Here is a 5,407-nt window from a genome sequence, read left to right as displayed (position 1 = left end):
CCCAAAGATGTCTGGGTCCGGGTTCCTGCATATGTTTTAACTGCCACAGTAAAGGGCACTTGGCAGCTGTGATTAACTGATGGGTCTTGAGATAGATTGCCTGGTGGCCCTGTGTAACCACAAAGGTCCCATGGGAACATAGAGAAGGCTGGGGGAAGTCAGGCCTGAACTATGAGAGGGGTCACCCAGGAGGGAAGAAGAGGAGTAAGGGCATTCTGCATACAGGAATCCATAAGAGCAAGGCCATTCAGGCTGGAAAAAATCAGGTGTTCTCAAGAACAAGAATAGAGGTGGGGAAGAGAGTTGGAGGTGAACACTTGGCCAGGCTGCTGGAGGATTAGTTGGACCCTGAGGGTCTCAGGGAGCTTCAGGAGGATTCAACTGATGGTATGTTAGACCTTCACTGTTGACCCTCTGGCAATGGTGTGCAGGAGAAAAGACCAGAGACAGGGAAGCTAGTGAAAAGACTGCTACAATGGTCTAGGAAGAGGTGATCAGACAAAGCAAGAATGACAACAGTCCCATTCATTCATTCATTCCATGTATTTATGGGACAACTTCTCTGATCCAAATCCTGGGCTGGGTACTGGGACTTGCTGGACTTCTCAGAGAGCTTACAATCTAACAGGAAAGGCCAGCGACCAACAGCGCACGGCACAGTTAGCCAGCTGGTGATAGCCGTGGTCCCTGAGGTATCAGGAACCCAAATGGCAGGGTCTGGGCAGAAGTGGGAGTGGGAGGCATCTCCTAGGAGAGCCTCTGACCTGGGCATCCTGACCTCATGAGCACAGATGCCTCATTCAGCCAAACTCTGATGCCCTCCCCTCTGCAGCCCAGAGCTAACAATATGGCCATTGAAGGTGGCTGCCACTACTCGAGGTCCAGCCTTTCCTGCCCACTCCCGCCCTCGGCCACACAATCCTGGCCTTCAGCAGGGAAGAAAGAGCAGGATTATATGTAGGTAGCAGGGGCTGGGCCCACTCCTCCACCAAAGTCAGTCTAGCCCCCAGCTCCAGGTTGGCACCGGGTTGGCACCTTCCTCAAACACCCAAGGCTCTTATGTTAAGCATGTGAAGGGACAGCCAGCAAGAAGCAGGGGGAGAGAGGAGATGACCTTCAGTGCCGAGAGGAGGCTCTTTAAGGGCTGTCTTGGCTGCTCAGGATTCCTGGAACACACCACATTCATCTACAAGGGTGAGACTGGCCCCACGGATGAAATGAATTAAAGTCAGGCTGCCTGGAGCACTGCTGTCTAGAAGGTTGGCCTTCTTGCTATTCTGAGGACATGCCTAATTTGTTCTAGCCTTGGGGCCCTTGTGCATGTAGTTCCCTCTGCTAGGGATGCTCTCCTCCACTCGAAGGCTTTCAGGGGTTTGACTTCATTGGTAGCCTGCTCCCTGCATATGTTATAGCTGCCATGGGAAAGGGCACTTGGCAGATGTGATTAAATGATGGGTCTTGAGATAGATTACCTGGTGGCCCTATGTAAACACAAATGGGATCTACATTTCATTTCATTATCTACATTATCACTCATATATTCCTTATATGAGTGAGGAGGGGACAAGGGTCAGAGATAGAGATGTGATGACAGAAGCAGAGATCAGAGAAAGGGGCAGTTGTGGAGATGATACACTCCTGGCGTTGAGCATGGAGGAAGGGGCCTTGGGTCAAGGAGTGCAGGCAGCTTCCTAGAAACTGGAAAGGACAAGAAACAGACTTGCCCTAGAGCTTCCAGAAGCAACGCAGCCCTGCTGATCCATTCTAGTGTTCTGACATCCAGAACTATAAGGAGATATACCTTCACTATTTTAAGTCAATATGTTTATGGTAATTTGTTGCAGCAGCAATGGGAAACCAGTACAGCTTCTCATCATTCAGGCCTTGCAGTAAAGTACTCAGCTCCCTGCCTGCCACCACCGGCTTTGGTTTCTTCATAGCATTTACCTTTATCTGGAATAATCAGATCTGTTTCTGAGTGTATAGCCTGTCTCCTCCAGCCACATGTGCATCTCCCTGAGAGCAAAGTCCTTTTTGTTCCCTCCTTTGTCCTTGCACCCTGAGTCCTTATGAATATTGGTTGCATGAAAGAAGGAATAAATAAAACAAAAGGCTTAAGGGACTTTCCTGGTGGTCCAATGGCTAAGGCTCCACACCCCCAATACAGGGGGGCCCAGGTTCAGTCCCCAGTCAGGGAACTAAATCCATACACTGCAAATAAGGCCCGGTGCAGAACCCCCTCCAAAAAAAAACAGGCTTAATATGCTCTCTCCCTCCTGTGCACATTGAAGGCAAGGGCAGGGAGAAGCTGAGACTGGTGCGGGGAGGCTATGAAAAGGCAGAAGGGATCCTGGGAGCTTGGAGGATGGAAGAAGAGGTATGGAGGGTGGGAGACCAGATCCCCGCATGTTCGTGGGCGCTGCAGGGGTCCCTAACGCAGAACTCGTGCCTGGACTTTCTAGTGGACGCAGCCCTCCAGCTTCAAATTCAGCACCTTTTTCTTTTTGTCTTTTGTCCCTCAACCTGGAAGACAGGCTGCCGAAAGGAACCATTGTTCTCACTTTGCAGATGGGGGCATGGAGTCTCTGGACAGTGATTTGACAGTGGGAAGACACCCAGTTGCATCTCTGGCAAAGGATCGTGGGATATGAGAGGAGCCTGAGGCTGTCCTGTCCCCTCTCCCTCCCGACCCAGGCCCTGCAGGCTTCCAGCTGCTGGACAGCCCTCTTTCTAGTTGTCTGACTCCATTTCCTCCTCATCTGCTCTCAAGGCTGGACCAGGGAGAGGTGAGTGAGGCATTCATGCTGGCTGCACATTAAAAGGGGCACCCCAAACCTCAATAATAAAAAAAAAACTTTTCATGCAACATTTTTAAAAAATCAAAATTAATACTAAAAAAAATCCATGATGAATGAAATATCAACATTTTAAATAAATAGTTTTGTTTTTTTCTCATCAGGCTCCAACATGACTTGACACAGTATTGTTTTATTCTTATCCAGGACCGGCTACATGGTGTGTGGGGCCCCTCCTTCAAAACTGATTCTGAATTTCGAGATGGCAACCAAGTTGGGGGCTCTGTCACACTGCACAGGTTGTACGCCTGTGAACTTGGCCCTGATCCTGTCTTTATTAAAATGTTGATATTTTGTTCATCTTTTTTTTTAACATCAACTTTTAAAAATATTTCTTGAAAACATTACTTATCTTTATTCCTGTGGCCTTTGGTGTTCCCATTGATTGTGCACCTGGGGAGAGCACCCCTTTTTTTTCACCCTCCCCAAGCTTTCTCTGCTTGATGTGAGCTCCTTCTTCACCCCAGGCTGCCTCCTCCAGGAAGTCTTCCCTGCTTTCCCATCCCTGCATGGCTCCTGGCAGCCCTCTGCCTTCTCCCCTGTGTCCCAGCCCAGATCACCCTGTGTGGGCTCTGTTGCTTAAGGATGGGGAGCAGATTTGATTTGTTTCCGTGTTCCCAGCACAGGGCCTGGCTCAGAAGAGTTGCTTGGAAAATTTGGTTTTCAGTGAAAATGAGTGACCTGAGGAGTTTGGAATTCTATGTCAGCAGGATACCTTTGTCAAGTCCTTCTGTCTTGAGAAGGACCTTAGTAAACCCCCCTGGAAATGCTCTGTGGTGGCAAAGCCAGCTATGCGGACACTGGGCCTGCTGGTCCCCCACACCCCTCCCCTGAGACACTGTGGGAGACCCAGCCCCATTCCAGGTGGCAGGGCAGACCTCTGGCAGGAGGTGGGTATGGGCCAGTGCTGTTGACATGGAGGAAGGCATTGTGCGCCCACAGTTGGGACTTTGCTATCGGGGCAGCCTCATCTCTGCCCTGTGATGCCCCCTGCCTGTGGCCTGTCACGGACCCATCGTTCTCTGTACAAGCCACACTGAGCTGCTGGATGGCACCTGGCCTCAGGGACTCATGGTTTTGCTCCTATAACCAGGCTTCCTGCCCTGTTCCTGGGACCAAGCTTGCCTAGATTTATAGCTGAGACCCTTTCTGATAGCCCCATTCCTGCCGATCTTTCAGGGCAGGGCTTCTGAGTCAGGGAGTTTGCGGGAACTGCCTATGTGTCCCTGAGCTTGAAGCCTACCTATCCCTTTAGATCAGGGGTCTCCACCCTCTGGGCCACGGACCGGTACCTCCTGAGATCAGCAGCAGCATTAGATTAGAAAATAAAGTGCACAAGAAATGTCATGCATTTGAATCATTCTGAAACCATTCAGCAACTCCTGGTCTGTGGAAAAACTGTCTTCCATGAAATTGGTCCCTGGTGCCAAGAAGTTTGGGGACCCCTGCTGTAGATCATCAACTATCCTGGGACCCCATCGCACCTGGCCATCACTTGTCCAAATCCCTCTCTGTGGGCCTGACCCTGGGGCCTGGGCAGGGTTAACAAAGAGGAGGCATGTAGCAGCCTGGGACAGCTCTGATGGGTGTCAGTGACGCTAGTCTGAGACTCCTCGGTTGGCTGCAGTAGACAGAACCTGGACCCCAAGCAGGGAAACCTGGCTTCAAATCCAGGCTCTATCATTCCTGGGCTTTTTGAGGCTCAGTTTCTTGATCTGCAAATTGGGAGTTAAAATGCCTGCCTCTTAGCAGGGATATGGGAGTTAACAGAGAATGCAAGAGCTCCCTGTACAAAGTGGAAGTGTTAGTTACTCAGTCGTGTCCGACTCTTTGTGACCCAATGGACCTCAGAGAATCCACCAGGCTCTTCTGTCCATGAATTCTCCAGGCAGGAATATTGGAGTGGGTTGCCATTTCCTTTTCCAGGGATGTCCCCAACCTAGGGATCAAACCCAGGTCTCCTGCATTGCGGGCAGATTCTTTACCATCTGAGCCATGTGGAAGTGGCTCCCTGCACAAAGCGGGCATCAATAAGTGATAATTCCTTTTCTCCTGTGCCAAGTTTGAGTGCCCAGACTGGTCAGCTGTGCCCCTGGTGACCCCCATCCCCGCTCCAGCTCCCAAGCCTTGAGTTCTTTTCCATGACTTTCTGTCCTGGCAAAAGAGATGGGGAAGCTGAGGCTCAGAGGGATCAGGGACTTGCCCAAAGTCACATACAGCGTCAGAGGCTTAGCACAGACTGAAACCCTAGGGCCTGATGCTCGTCTAGCCTGGGCTCCCATCTCCCCATCTGGCCTTGAGAACGCGGAGCCTGAGAAGGACATCTAAGCAGCAGCATCCTCTGGGGCCCCTCCCCCACCTCAGGCACCAGCAGAGAGCCCAGGGCTCTTGGTGCTTCCATGAAAGGCGTATTTCCCTCCTGAGTCAGAGCAGACCCAGAACAGACAGCTCCAGCCTGCCCTGAGAGCCGGCCCCCTCTCTCCCCGATGGAACCTCTGGGCAGTGGCCAGCACAGCTGCATCCCCTCGGCAGGGCCTGCAACGATAGGCCCA

This window comes from Bison bison, unplaced genomic scaffold, assembly GCF_000754665.1.
Source record: "Bison bison bison isolate TAMUID 2011002044 unplaced genomic scaffold, Bison_UMD1.0 scf7180017864251, whole genome shotgun sequence".
Classification (NCBI taxonomy): Eukaryota; Metazoa; Chordata; class Mammalia; order Artiodactyla; family Bovidae; genus Bison; species Bison bison.
The sequence above is the reverse complement of the archived record's forward strand: the minus strand, read 5'-3'. Positions refer to the sequence as shown.